We start from the raw sequence: 15,276 nt of genomic DNA on the forward strand, positions 1-15,276 counted from the left end.
GTTATACTAGCTCATTACCTCCATTGGACATAAGCAAGATTGAAGTCAGAATGAACAGTCTTGAGGGTTTGGCTAATGGTTGGAAGTCATTTCCCGATCAGGTCAAAGCACAATTCGATAAGAGATATGGGAGGATTGCAACCTTGATGCGAGTTAAAGTTCAAGTCCCGGCATTAAAGGCCATGCTATCAGTTTGGAATCCTAAGTATGGGGTGTTCTCTTTCAATGATATCGATACTGCTCCCACTATGGAAGAATATCAAGCATTGCTAGAAATTCCTTATGCGGCGCAGAATCGGATTTACTTACACCTCGAGCATAGGCAGACCTGGAAACGATTTGCACATATGCTGGGGATTCCACCAGAAGAAGCAAAGGCGAGGGAAACTGTCAAAGGGAACACGCATGGATGGTATTGGACTTATCTCAAGAAGTGGTTGGATCAAAACATCCAAGATGGACAGTGGGATCAAGCCTCATTAATGCTCGTTTTAGCAATCTATGGCCTGATCTTGTTCCCTGGACCTTCCGGAATCATAACCTGCAGTGTTGTGGAAATGTTCTGGGCAGTAGAGAAATAGAAGGTCAATCCAGTACCAACAATTCTTGCCGAGACTTTCTTAACTCTTACTTATTGCAGACAACAAGGCAAGGGATCCATTAAGTGTTGTTCTTAATTGTTGCATCTCTGGATTATCAGTCATATGTGTCCTATGGAGACGAAGGGATTGACTTGGTACCTTGGCTAGCCTCTCATCGAGAAAATGACCCGATTAGTAATCAGCCCGAAGGATGAGCTTCAACAGCCATGACTACTGCTGGAGGAAATTATGGACGTCGGGTCAATCCATTTTGGTCGGCACGGGGGATAATCAATCAGTATCCCTAATCGAAGTAACTGGATACACAAGTTATACTCCGGCATTAGTAATGAGACAATTCGGCTCAACACAGTTCAGAATCGACATTGAAGAATACCACCAAGGTCATTTCTACCATGAGCTCAAGGAAGAGGAAGGGTTGAAAATAGCTCGCAAATCTTGGGAAAACATCACTCTGATGGAGAGGTTGCCTAAAGGCCCGAGTGCCACGGGCGATTATCTTAAATGGAGGGCTGACAGGGATCAAGAACACTTGACTGCAGATCCAACAAAATTCGAAGACAGCGACCCTCGCCGAAACGTCCTATCAGAAGAAGCTAGTAATCATTTGGCCGATTCCTTACAAAAGGCAAACACCGAAAACTCGCAACTGCAAGAACAAATAAAACAGTTGGAGGATCAATAGCAGAACCTTAAAAGAAAAGTGAGAAGGCTCAGGGAAGAGGCAAGGACCGAAAAGATAGGCTTCGAACAGCAAGAGGCACGGTGGGAAAAGGAAAAAAGCTCTCTCCAAGCTGTAGTAAAAGAAATAGAAGTACAGAATAGCAAGCTTCAGGAAAAAATGAAATACCAAGAGATACTCATGGAAGAATATAAATAAGAAAGAAAAAAGAAGAAGCTTGAACTAAAGGAACAGGCACTGCTTATCAACGATATTCTGAAAGAATGTGCTAAGGAAAAAAAGGAAAAAGAAAGACAAGCCGCTCTCTATCAAGAGCTAAAAGAGAATGTTGACTAGCTGGAAAGAACGATAGCATGGGGAAAACAAGAACTCCTACCTGAATCCGAGTATGCTCTGAAAGTGTTCAACCCTGCCCGACAAGAAGAAAGGTTGTATGAGTATCTCAGAAAATGTCATCTCGTTATAAAGAACCTCCCTGAGCCTAGGCCGATGTAAAGAATGCTGTGTATAAAATATTCAGTTAATGGAATACTTTTTGGGCCATTGTTTAGCAAAATTGTGAATGAATAGTATAACTCCCGTAGGAACACCCTCGCTAGGGTTATGCGAAAAATTGGATGTGCCATATGGACAGGTATCATAGATGCGCATTCAATCCAGTCATTCACAGTCAGACTATCGAATGATGCCATGATAAAATTGATGCAACCATCCTTCTACAGATTTCATTTTGGCTCCCAAATGCCACTGTATCCTTTGTCCGAATCAGGACCTTTAGTTTTTTTTACGAAATTCAAAATTCATTAAAAGCTTTTTTTTTATTTCCCTACAAAAAATCAATATTGCTTCAAACAAAGCAAGTCTGACCAGGCACACGGTTCAACCCAAATGAGTGTACTTAACAAGATCACGAACAAAGAAGATAATGGAATACCAGGAACAAGTACAGAACCTACAAGGGCAAGTGTCCGAGCTGAAAAACCAGGTCTCAGAACTCATGAGACTAATGAGGGAGATGTCCCAAAATAAACCCGCTTCAGAACCTAACTTACCACTACCTCCCCCACCACCTACAACAATGGATCCTCATCAGGCTTCAACCTCTTTTACCTTTCAGTCACCTATCCCAGATCCGACAATCACTGTCAATCCGGCTACCATAAATAATGACCTACCTTTCTCCCATTACCCAGCCGTCTCAAATGCCGACCCATACCCTTCAATACTAATTCCTCCAGTTCACTCCACCCCTCATCTCCCAACTTGGGGAGCATTTCATGCAGTAGGAGGAGAAAGTAAGACCAGGGAAAATGAGAAGCTGCCTGCTCTGGAGGAAAGGTAGGGGCTGAACATGTATGGTTCAATCAATGTGGCATCACTTAGATTGGTGCCAGATGTGGTGGTGCCACCTAAATTCAAAGTCACCTAAATTCAAAGTCCCGGATTTCGACAAGTACACCGGGAACTCAGATCCCCGCATTCACCTGGCAACCTACATTGCCAAAATGTCTGCCTTGACAGAAGATGACAGACTTCTCATCCACTTCTTTCACAAGAGCCTCTCCGGAGCAGCCCTGAGATGGTGCATACAGTTGGACAGGAGCAAACTGCACTCTTGGAAGGATTTAGCTGATGCCTTCTTGAAGCAGTATAAATTTAACTGTGATGTGGCCCCCACAGGGAGGGACCTCCAAAACCTGGTGCAGAGGGACAGGGAAAGCTTCAAGGAATATGCCTAAAGATGGAGGGAGAAGGCTGCAGAAGTATATCCTCCAGTGACCGACAATGAACTATGCTCCCTGTTCATCGAGACATTGAAGGCTTCTTACTTCAATTTGATGATTGGAAACACTTCCAACTGCTTCTCGGATATTATCCAAGCTGGCGAGAGGATAGAAGCTAATTTAAGGATGGGACGACTGCAGGAGTTGACTGAGAATCCTGCGAAGAAAGCTGCTAGTTTTGGCAAAAAGAATGAGGGTGATGTGCATTCCATCACTCGGCAGAACAATTATTCCCCACTTCCCCAAAATAACTACCGGCCATATCCTCCCCCTCATGGCCAAACCATTACAAACATTCTACCTCCTTTCTCAAATTATCCACACCCACGCCAACAGTATTCACCACCTACAAATTACCAACCCAGACTGCCTCCTCCACCTACCCAACCCAGACCTCCTCAGAATAACCCGAGACCACCAAGAAATCCTGATCCACCCCTTCCCCTCCCACTCAGCGAAATATATCGATACCTCGTCGGTATAAACCAGATAGTACCGGTTCCCCTTGACCTAATTCAGCCACCATACCCCAGGTGGTATGATGCCACTGCCCATTGTGAGTATCATGGAGGGGCACAAAGGCATTCAAACGATAACTGTGGGGCACTCAGAGGGAGAGTGCACGCTTTAATCAGGAATGGGTGGTTGAAGATTGAGGGAAATGGTTCCCTCCCTAATGTTACCTCAAACCCATTGCCCAATCATAATACGGGCAATGGTGTAAACATGATAGAGTCAGACAGAGGGGGGTCGACACCAGAGGTAGACGAGCTGATTCTTCACTTGGAGGAAATTTTTAGAATGGCAGTAAGGGAAGGTTACCTCCACCCTCAAGCCTCAGAACATGGGATTGAAACGGGATGCCCCTATCATGGAAGAGCAGCTGGGCATGAGCTGCAAAATTGTGAAGAATTTAAGCGAGAGGTCCAGAACTTATTGTCCCTCAAAGTTCTGAGATGCCAGGTAAGGTCCAAAATGGAGAAAGGAGTAAATACAGCCCGACTCGGCCAAAATGCCTCCACCCCTAATCACAGATTTACTTTTTCACCCCCGGTATCCTCACCTCCAGTGAGAATCATACGAACCCCGCCTCAGCTCCCTGTCACAAACACCCATGCCATACCTTGGAATTATAACTTCCAAGTTTTCACCCAAGGAGCGTCAAGCAGTACATCGGCTCCTAATCTTGCTTCACCTTCGGCACCTCCAAAACCGTGCTTCACTCCTCATGAGCATTTTAAGATGACTTATGCTGGACCTACCAGCAGTACTACTCCCCAAGCTAATCCTCAGCCCGTCACTGCCACAAAATCCTCGCCACCTGAGCAAGAAGTCGAGTTTATAACTCGAAGTGGGAGATGTTACGGGCATGAAGAAAAAGAAAAGAAGAGAGGGAAAGTAAAAATGGGAGAGTCACAAAAGAATACAGAAGAGGAGGTTGAGAAAACGGAGGAAGTAAAACCTGCCGGAACAAGAGAGGAAGAGGAGCTGCTGCTTCAAATAATGAAGCAAAGTGAGTATGATGTGGTGGAACAGTTAAGAAAAACGCCTGCTCGAATTTCACTATTATCGTTGATTTTGAGCTCAGAGGTGCATTGTCAAGCCCTGCAGAAAATTCTGGATCAGGCCTTCGTGAACCCCGACATCACACCGAGGTAGTTCGAGAAAATAGTGGGACAAATCCAGGCATCCAGTTTTGTCACCTTTTTTGAAGAAGAGATAGACCCTGCAGGCTTAACACACACTAAGGCTCTACATGTGACGGTAAAATGTAAAGGTTGCATAGTGGCTAAGGTCCTTATTGATAATGGATCCGCACTCAATGTACTGCCTAGTGCCACCTTGGCCAGGCTGCCGATTGACCGGTCCAATATACGTCAAAGTGCTATGGTGGTAAGAGCCTTTGACGGTACAAGGAGAGAAGTGCTGGGAGACATCGACTTGCCACTCCAAATTGGCGCATGCACCTTCAACGTCACATTCCAAGTGATGAACATTGAACCGGCCTACACTATGTTGTTGGGGAGGCCTTGGATCCATTCAGCGAACGCCGTTCCTTCAACTTTGCATTAGAAGATAAAGTACATTATGGACGGCAAAATCATCACTGTGAGTGGGGAAGAAGCCATATTGGTCACCAAGCCACAATCACTTCCTTATGTGGAAGCTGCTGAGGAGTCGTTGGAAAGCTCCTCCCAAGCCCTTGAATTACAAGAAACCATCTCAAGAAATGAAGGGGCTATGGCTATGGTAGCCAAAGTGATGTCAAGGAATGGGTATGAAGAGGGCAAAGGCCTAGGCACTGCATTGCAAGGGATTGTCGAACCTATACCGGCTATCCAGAAGGTAGGCCGTTGTGGTTTGGGTTATGAGGAAGATGCCCTCATGGATGGGCGATTCTGGATGAGGAACAGACTTCGAGATCAGAGATTCGATCAGAAAATTGGGAGAATAAAGGTAGTCCCGAGAATCACGGAAGTCTTCACTAAACCGGTCATTGAAAATCCGGCAGAGGTTGGAGAATCACCCGATGAACCATCCATCGATGTCATCCACTTGGATTCCTTGTATGAGGCCCTGGTCTCGCCAATAGCTGAGGGGCAAAAACTGGACAACTGGACAGCAGAGGACATCCCTGTACTTAATTTCGAGTAAAGTACCTTTGGTTATCCACACTTGATCACTTTGTCCATGGTGGCAAGTGTAATATTGTAAATGGACCCTTTTCTTATGTCATAAATCTTAATGAATTAATAGCGCATTTTTATCCAATTCTTTTTTTTCTTTCCATTTGAATTCCATCCTTATAATATATTCTATTTTCGTTCATTCAGGACCATTCATCAATTAACACTTAATAATTCAATAGACTCAGAAATTCCTCTAGTTAATTTTGAAATCCCCATAACTGCCATTACTTCAAGTGATTCTGAGGTGGAGCTCACAAAAGAAAGGGATGAAAGGGATGAACCTTCCCTAGTGCCTTGTGGAGACGAAACGCACACCATAAACTTAGGCACAGAACAAGTAAAAAGGGAACTTAAGGTTGTGGAGAATGAAGAATTGGGAGATATGATCAGTTTGCTCAAGGAATTCTTAGACGTCTTTTCTTGGAGTTATGATGATATGATTGGTTTGGACCCCCAGATAGTGACGCACAAAATTCCCCTAATTCCAGGGACAATCCCAGTAAAGCAGAAGCTAAGAAAAATGAATCCTGACACACTGCTCAAAGTTAGGGATGAGGTCAAGAAACAGTATGATGCTGGGTTTTTGGAAGTAGTCAAATATCCCCAATGGATAGCTAACGTTGTCCCGGTAATGAAGAAGGATGGGAGAGTTAGGGTGTGCGTTGATTACAGGGATCTTAATAAAGCGAGCTTGAAAGATGATTTCCCTCTCCCTCACATTGATGTGTTAGTAGACAATGCTGCGTGATTGGGCAGGTGTTCATGTATCGATGGGGCATCGGGGTACAATCAAATCCCAATGGATGAGAAAGATAAGGAGAAAACTGCTTTTATCACTCAATGGGGGGTATTTTGCTATCGGGTCATGCCTTTTGGGTTAAAGAATGCTGGTGCCAACTACCAATGCGCTATGGTCTCATTATTCCACGATATGATGCACAAAGAAGTGGATGTGTACGTGGATGATATGATCATCAAATCCAAGGGGGAAGAGAGCCACGTGCAGGTGATGAGGAAAGTATTCGAGAGACTCAGGAAGTATCAGTTGAAACTGAACCCTGCCAAATGCATATTCGGAGCTAGATCTGGGAAATTGTTGGGATTCATGGTGAGCGAAAAGGGAATAGAATTTGATCCGGACAAAGTTCGAGCCATTCAAGAGATGCCATCCCCAAAAACAGAAAGGGAGGTGCGCAGTTTCCTGGGAAAGTTGAACTACATATCAAGGTTTATTTCCAATCTCACCGCCAAAGCTGAACCTATTTTTAGACTACTCTGAAAGAACAACACCACTCAATGGGATTCAGTTTGTCAAGAGGCTTTCGAGAAAATCAAGCAGTACCTATCCAACTCACTAGTATTGGTTTCGCCAGTGGCAGGAAGGCCTCTGATCCTGTATATGGCAGTCCAACAAAACTCAATGGGATGTGTTTTGGGGCAACATGATGATACCGGCCGAAAGGAGAGGGCTATTTATTACCTGAGCAAAAAATTCAATGATTGTGAGTCAAGGTACTCTTTCCTAGAGAAAACTTGCTGCGCATTAGCCTGGACAGCAAATCGCCTCAAACACTACATGTTGAATCACAAGACATGGCTCATTTCCAGGATGGATCCTATTAAGTACGTATTTGAAAGCCCATTTGTGTCAGGAAGGATAGCCAAATGGCAGGTCATACTCTCCCAATATGACATTGTCTATATGACCCGGAAAGCAATGAAAGGTAGAGTGATCGCTGATCTCCTAGCAGAAAACCCTATCCAAGATTATGAAGCTCTGGATTTTTAATTCCCTGATGAGCATATTAACGAAGTAGATTACGGAGAAGAAGAGCCAGCTGATGTATGGGAAATGTATTTCGACGGAGCTCTCAATTTGTTTGGTAATGGAATCGGAACTGTATTGGTATCCTCGGATGGAAAGCACTTTCCGATAGCTATCAAGTTGAGATTTGACTGCACCAACAATGTCGCAGAATACGAAGCTTGTGTGATGGGTTTACAAGCTGCCATCGAAATGAAAGTCAGGAAGTTGGAGGTATATGGAGACTCAGCCCTGATCATTTATCAAGTCAAGGGAGAATGGCAAACTAAGGATCCGAAGCTAATCCCATATCAGAAGTACTTACTGGAGCTGATTAAGAAATTCGAAGAAATCTCTTTCACTCACCTTAGTCGAGACAAGAATTAATTTGCAAATGCCTTAGCCACCGTGACTATTATGGCTCAAATGGAAAAAGGGCAGACGACTCAGGTATTAAAGATTAAGGCAAGAAGTGAGCCGGCTTACTGCTTCATGATCGAAGAAGAACCTGATGGTAAACCTTGGTACCATGACATCTTGCTCTACATCAGAACCAGAGAATTCCCTTCAGGGGCAAGCAAAAACGAAAAGAGGATGATTCGGAGACTAGCATTGGGATACTTCTCCAGTGGAGAAATTTTATACAAAAGAAGCTCCAACGGCGAGTTGTTGAGATGTGTGGATGCAGAAGAGGCGAAGAGAATCCTTTTCGAGACTCATGAGGGAAACTGTGCAACCCATGCCAATGGGCATATGATGGCTAAGCAAATCATGAGACGAGGATATTTTTGGACCACCATGGAAAAGGACTGCGTCGAGTATTTCCGAAAGTGCCATAAGTGTCAAATCTACGCGGATCCGATAAATGTTCCGCCTCACCATTTGTTCAACCTCGTTTCACCATGGCCTTTCGCAATGTGGGGCATCGATGTGATTGGTCCCATCAACCCTAAGGCATCCAATGGGCATAGATTTATCCTGGTGGCTATCGATTATTTTTCTAAATGGGTCGAAGCGACATCATATGCCCACATTACACAAAACACATTTCTCAAATTCCTCAGAAATAATATCATCTGCCGGCACGGCCTCCCCAATGAAATCATCACTGACAACGCCAAGAACTTGAATGGTCCAAAGATTCAGAAATTATGTGATCAATACAAAATCCGACATCTCAATTCCTCACCATACCATCCCCAGATGAATGGAGCAGTGGAAGCCGCAAACAAAAATCTCAAGAGAATAATCTGGAAAATGACAGTCACTTATAAGGATTGGCATGATATGCTTCCCTACGCCCTTCATGCATACCGGACTTCTGTAAGGACATCAACTGGGGCAACTCCATACTCACTAGTTTACGGGATGGAAGCTGTACTACCTATTGAGGTAAAAATTCCTTCTCTAAGAATTCTGAAAGAATCGGGGATTGATGAGTCGGAATGGATCCAGTCAAGGTTGGACCAATTAAATTTGCTAGATGAGAAGAGGCTAGCGGCGGCATGTCACGGGCAATTATACCAAAGAAGAATGGCCAGGGCATTTAACAAAGGTGTTCGCCCACGTGAACTTCAACCGGGGGACCTAGTCCTGAAGAAAGTACTTCCAAATCAAAACGATCCCCGGTGTAAATGGTCACCAACCTACGAGGGACCCTATGTGGTTAAAAAGGCATTTTCTGGTGGGGTTTTGATCTTGACCCACATGGACGGTGAAGAATTTCCAAGACCTGTGAATACTGACACAGTCAAGAGATACTATGCCTGAAAAAAAAAAAAAATGGGTATGGGTGAAAACCCGAAAGGGCGCTCTTAGCAAAATGTGTGAAAGAAGGCGAAAACCCTCGAAAGGCGCTTTCTGTAAAATGAGTGAAGGATGAAAACACGAAAGGGCGTCCTGAAAGAGCGAGCAAAAAAAAATCTAGGGGTGAAAACCCGAAAGGGCATCCCAAGAACCAAAAGGGAGAAATAAGGAAAGGAGCATGAAACCGAGAATGGAAAGAAACCGTCATGGCATGAGGCTTCAGAATACTTGAAATAATGGCAGTTAGGAGACTTCAAAGCTAACTACAAGGAATATGTGAGATCTATCCCTGTACCCTTTTTCTTTGAAACTGTACCTTTATTTCTTAAAACTATAATAAAGTCATACTTTATTTGTGTTTATCTCTTTGCATTTATCATTCCCTATACTCACTCTTTAATATTGTCCTTCTTTAGTCTCTTTATCTAATGCGCTATTAATCAGTTAAAATTTTTCCATAAGATTAGAATTTGAAAATTGATAACCTCACGTACTTTGCTATGAGATTTGCAGGAAATGACCTAAAAAAAAAAAAAACTAGAGGTGAAAACCCGAAAGGGCGCTTCTAGTCGAATGGACGAAAAGTGAAAACCCGCAAGGGCGCTTTTCGCAAAATAAGAAGAAAGTCAAGAACAGAAAAAGGGCATCCGAAGAAAAGAGGTCGTAGGTCAAGTCTTGTAACTCATCCTCCATTAATCATTGGCCTTCGGGATCCTATTAAGGACACTTCATCGGGGAAGAACTTCTCTTGTCGGGATTAGACTTGCTTTGTAAGTTGATTTTAATTTTCCTGCATTTAAATTTCCTGTCAATCAACCTCTGGTTCCTTGATCTAAGTTGATTTTAATTTTCCTACATTTAAATTTCCTGTCAATCAACCTCTGGTTCCTTGATCTAAGTTGATTTTAATTTTCCTGCATTTAAATTTCCTGTCAATCAACCTCTGGTTCCTTGATTTAAGTTGATTTTAATTTTTTAGCATTTAAATTTCCTATCAATCAACCTCTGGTTCCTTGATCTAAGTTGATTTTAATTTTCCTGCATTTAAATTTCCTATCAATCAACCTCTGGTTCCTTGATCTAAGTTGATCTAAGGTGCCTAACACCTTCCCCACCCGTTTACGGACCCCGAACCGAGAATCTCTGTTCTTCAAGTGGTTTCATTTTAATTTATTTTCGTAAATGGTTTTCTTTAATTTCCCTCAAAATTAAAGTGGCGACTCCTCACTCTTTCCCACTTCAGTGAGGGTTCGTCCAGGCGACCGCAAAAGACCTTGCGACAGGGGTTTCAAAAATTTTATAGAAAACTCGGCGGAGTACTGGCTAAAATTGGATAAAACAGTTCTTCGGAACCTGTGAAAAATACTTCCAATAATTTCCAATCATTCTCAAACTCCATTTGTATCACATCAATTTACAACAATTTCTTAACAATTCCTCTATTTGTCATTCATTCATTCCACATCATCATCATGCTCAAATCATAAATAAATTCTCATATGTTATTTATAATCACAAGTTACAAATACTTACATTAATACAAAATTATATTACATTTGTTTCAAATATACATGATAAGATAAGAGTTTAATTACAAAACTTACAAAAATTACAAAATACAAAATGGGACCTAGTGTCCTACCAATGCACTGTAGCCTGTGAGGTGACACAGACACTAAGCAGAACTGTGAACGGCCTTACCCAGTCTGTGGTCTACTGGGCTCTCTGTCCAAATCTTCAGTACCTACGCATTGCAAAAGCGAAGCGCTAAGCATAAAGCTTAGTGGTGCCAATAATATAAGAAAATATAATATGCAAATAAAAATAAAATTTCCTAGTTATTGTGTTCATAAGAAATGAATATTTACTAACTTATTGTTTAGTCGAAGGCTAATTACATTTTATGATATTAACTTCTTCATGCATTTTTTTAATTGTTTTCTTGATGATTTTTTAGCTTCTTTATATTTTATTGTAATCACTCTTAATCTTTATCTTGATATTTCATTTCCTTATTTTCTTTAATAATCAGTTCAATTACAGTTATACTTTTTCATGCCCAAGTAACCTATACAAATTGACCGAACTGGATAAACGGGTAAACTAGCACTGGGTACTAGGTACCTTGGGCCGTCACACCATCAATCACAATGTGTCTCTTGGTGTGTAAACAGAATGGCTAATAAGCCATAAGAGCAATAAGGCATAAAGCTAAGTATAACATCATAAATCAGTATAGCCATAGGCTATCATCACAGAATGGCAATGAAGCCATACATCATACGCAGTACTGCTATCAGAATCCTATTGGCATGCCAACCTATCCAAACCAATCACATTAGGCCTACTAGGGCATATTACAAAGTCATTTCTTAAATATTTGTACTTTATATGTAAGGTTACTATTCATTTCATTAGTCAACTAAAATGTTGACTTTTTCATAGATAATAGGTATATTGGTTCAAATATCACCAACATACCACATTTTACATTCTAAAGTTATTGGCATTGGTTGCCAATTCCATTTCAAAGCATAGTGTTAGTTATTCACAATTTTTAGATTTCAAGCCTCATGTTTACTGTTCCATTGGTCATTTGTACAGTAGGAATTTGGCGAAATTTTGTTCATGAAAGTTGTTTCTTATTGTGTCTAGTTGCATTTCCTTTTTTAAATCACTCCATTTGGAGTTTTGTAGCTCAAGTTATGGCCTAAAAACCATAACTAGCCGGATTGGACAGAATCTAAAATTCTGGGCAAAACTGGTTCTGCCAGATTTGGTAACCTAAGTTAGTTAGCAATTTGACTAGGTTATGGTCAAAATTTAGATTTGTGTTCTTCATGAAAGTTGTATATCTATGTCTCAACTTTTTGCTGGTAAAATTTCAAGTGAATTGGACCTTTCTACACTAAGTTATGACCAAATGAATAAACACTGTTTATTTGGTCATTTTGCCCAGGCAGAATGCAAGTCACTCGGATTAGGGCAATTTTTAGGTCAACTTGGTTTAGTTTTCTTGGCAGGGTTTCTTCACCAAAGTTGTGCCATTATGTGTCTAGTTTCATTTCCAATTAGTCTTGCACCAATTGAACATCTACAACTCCATTTATAACTGCCTAAACCTGCTGGGCTCACACCTAGTCCTGCAGGTCAGCTAAGGCAGCTCACCCAAACTCAAATACCAAGGCACAACTCACTTCATTTTCTCCTCAAACACATTCAAATGGTCACTAATTGACCATTACAAGGTTAAAAAATCATCACATGAGCAAACCCTAGAATTTTTCAAGTGTCTAATTTTTTTTCATGTTCATACATGCACAATTCTTGCATTTCACTTACTTAACTATGTTCAATCACTCATCACATGCTATGGGCAGCTCATAAACACTTTACTTCAAGTAAATTCATCAAACCCTAACCACCCTAAGCTGTCAAAATTATAGGGGTGAATATACATAAGTTTTATTTTGTTTTTTTCTTACAATTTCCATTTATCTCATGTTAATAAACATGAATTAAACAAGAATGGAAGGAGATTGGTCACTAACCTTATTGGAGCTACTCCCAAGCTTGCTAAAACCTTTCTTTTTCCTCTTCAAATTGCTGTCCAAGGCTTGCTCTAGTGGTAGGGACAATTTTTCATGAAGAGAAGTTAGGGTTTAAAGGTGATTTGGTGGGTTGTCTCAAGCTTGCCTTAAGCTTTCATGGAGGAATGGGTTAGGGAGAGGGAAGATGAGAGTCACAGCTGGAAATGGGAAAGCGAAGAAATAGATTGGTTTCTTCAAATTTTCTACCCATTTTATGCTTTTTAAGTGGTTTATGGACATGTGTCACAATGTGATTGGGTGGGAGTACTTTAGTGACATCATGTGATGTCATAATTGGCATTTTCTTTCATTTTCTTTTCCTTTCTCCTCTACTCATTTTTAATTTAATTTTTAGCAATATTTATTCATATTTTATGTCATAATAATTATTTACTTAACTGGACAAGTCGGCCAAAAATCACCTCTGAAGGCGAAATGACCAAAATGCCCTCCATTTAGCTTATTTAGTCAAAATTCTCTGTACCGATTGAAAATTTTTTCTAAGCATTTTCTTGGCATTCTAATATCATAGAAACCTCAATGACTCTTCTCTAGAGTCTCAAAAATTAATTTATGAATTTTGTCCCGGTCTAGGGCTTCTAGTTGCGAAGACCGCAACTTCCCACTGGGTTACCCATCGCTAGGGCACCGGTTCATTCAACTTGGTTGTATTTTATTTCTAAAATTTTTCTGATTAATATTTGAGTTAATTATGGTTCCTTACTTTATTTTAAATATTTTTCCAGATGTTCTAATTGTCCAGACCGACACGGGTCACCGGTACAGTAAAATGTACGGAATGGATACAGTGAGGGTGTTACAATTTCAATTCTTGATTAATAAGATTTTCTTGTCATAAACTCTTTCCTGACTAAATCTTTCTGTCCTGGTCATGAACTTAAATATTCAAGAATAATTAAATGAACATAGGATCTCATCCTTATTTACATAGGGTAATGGATTCCATCTTGATCAACACCTATCTCCATTTATAACTAGTAGGAGCTAACACATACCCATATACCCATTCACAATACGAGTATGAAAGCAGTATCAAACTCAAACCTCCTATATACAAGATAACTGTGTTAGTTCAGGTCTAAAGATTATATGCACTGATATGATATATGACAATGCATTGACAAGAGTAAACTCCATGTGCTTATCATAAGCGTCACTGGTTCGGCCTACATGTTTGATATGTGGCATGAGACTCACCACTCCATCTTATTTATATCTCATATAAATACCTTTGGGAACAAACATGATTACAATCTTTCTAGATAAGTCATGTCCTTTGTGAAGTATCCTCGATTGTGAACCAATTTATGATACTTTGTCCTATAAATACTGTCACTCATATTCTTAACAACTTAAGAATAGAATTTTTAACAAAATATCAATGGACCTTTTTAATTACACATAAATAAATTATGTAAACGGAAAAGTAAAATTGCCTTTTATTAATAAAATATGCACAAGATACATACAAAATGATATGCTCTAGGGCATACTACTAACAATCTCCCACTAGCACTAGAGCCATTTATTATAATATCTTATACCCATCTTCTCAAGATGTCAGTCTAACTGAGTTTGTGACATAGGCTTTGTGAATGGATCAGCTGGATTTTTAGCTGATGCTATTTTCTGCATGGCTACATCACCTCGCCCAACTATCTCTCTGATAATGTGGTAGCACCTTTTTATGTGTTTGGATTTCTGGTGAGACTGGGGTTCCTTAGCCTGTATGACCACTCCATTGTTGTCACAGTAGAGAGGAACTACTGACTCAATGAAAGGAACTACTGTAATTTCTGTCACGAACTTCTTTATCCAAACAGCCTCTTTTGTTGCATCTGATGCAGCAATGTACTTGGCCTCTGTAATGGAATCAGCAGTCGTACTCTGTTTGGAACTCTTCCAACTGACTGCACCTCCATTACAAATGAACACAAAACCAGAGGTAGACTTTCTATCATCAATATCTGATTGAAAATCAGAATCAGTGTAACCATCCAATTGTTGGTCGCTACCTCCATAAATCAAGAATAAATCCTTAGTTCTTCTCAAGTACTTAAGGATATTCTTGATAGCTATCCAGTGTTCCAAACCTAGATTGGATTGAAACCTGCTAGTCAAACTAACAGAATATGCAATATCCAGCCTAGTACACAACATTGCATACATCAAACTTCCAACAGCCAAAGCATATGGAATCCTGGCCATCTTATCTCTTTCTTCAGGTGTCTTTAGAGACATTTCCTTAGAAAGATGGATACCATGTCTTACTGGTAACCTATATTCTTGGAATCAAG

The sequence above is a fragment of the Hevea brasiliensis genome, chromosome 16 (assembly GCF_030052815.1).
Source record: "Hevea brasiliensis isolate MT/VB/25A 57/8 chromosome 16, ASM3005281v1, whole genome shotgun sequence".
NCBI lineage: Eukaryota > Viridiplantae > Streptophyta > Magnoliopsida > Malpighiales > Euphorbiaceae > Hevea > Hevea brasiliensis.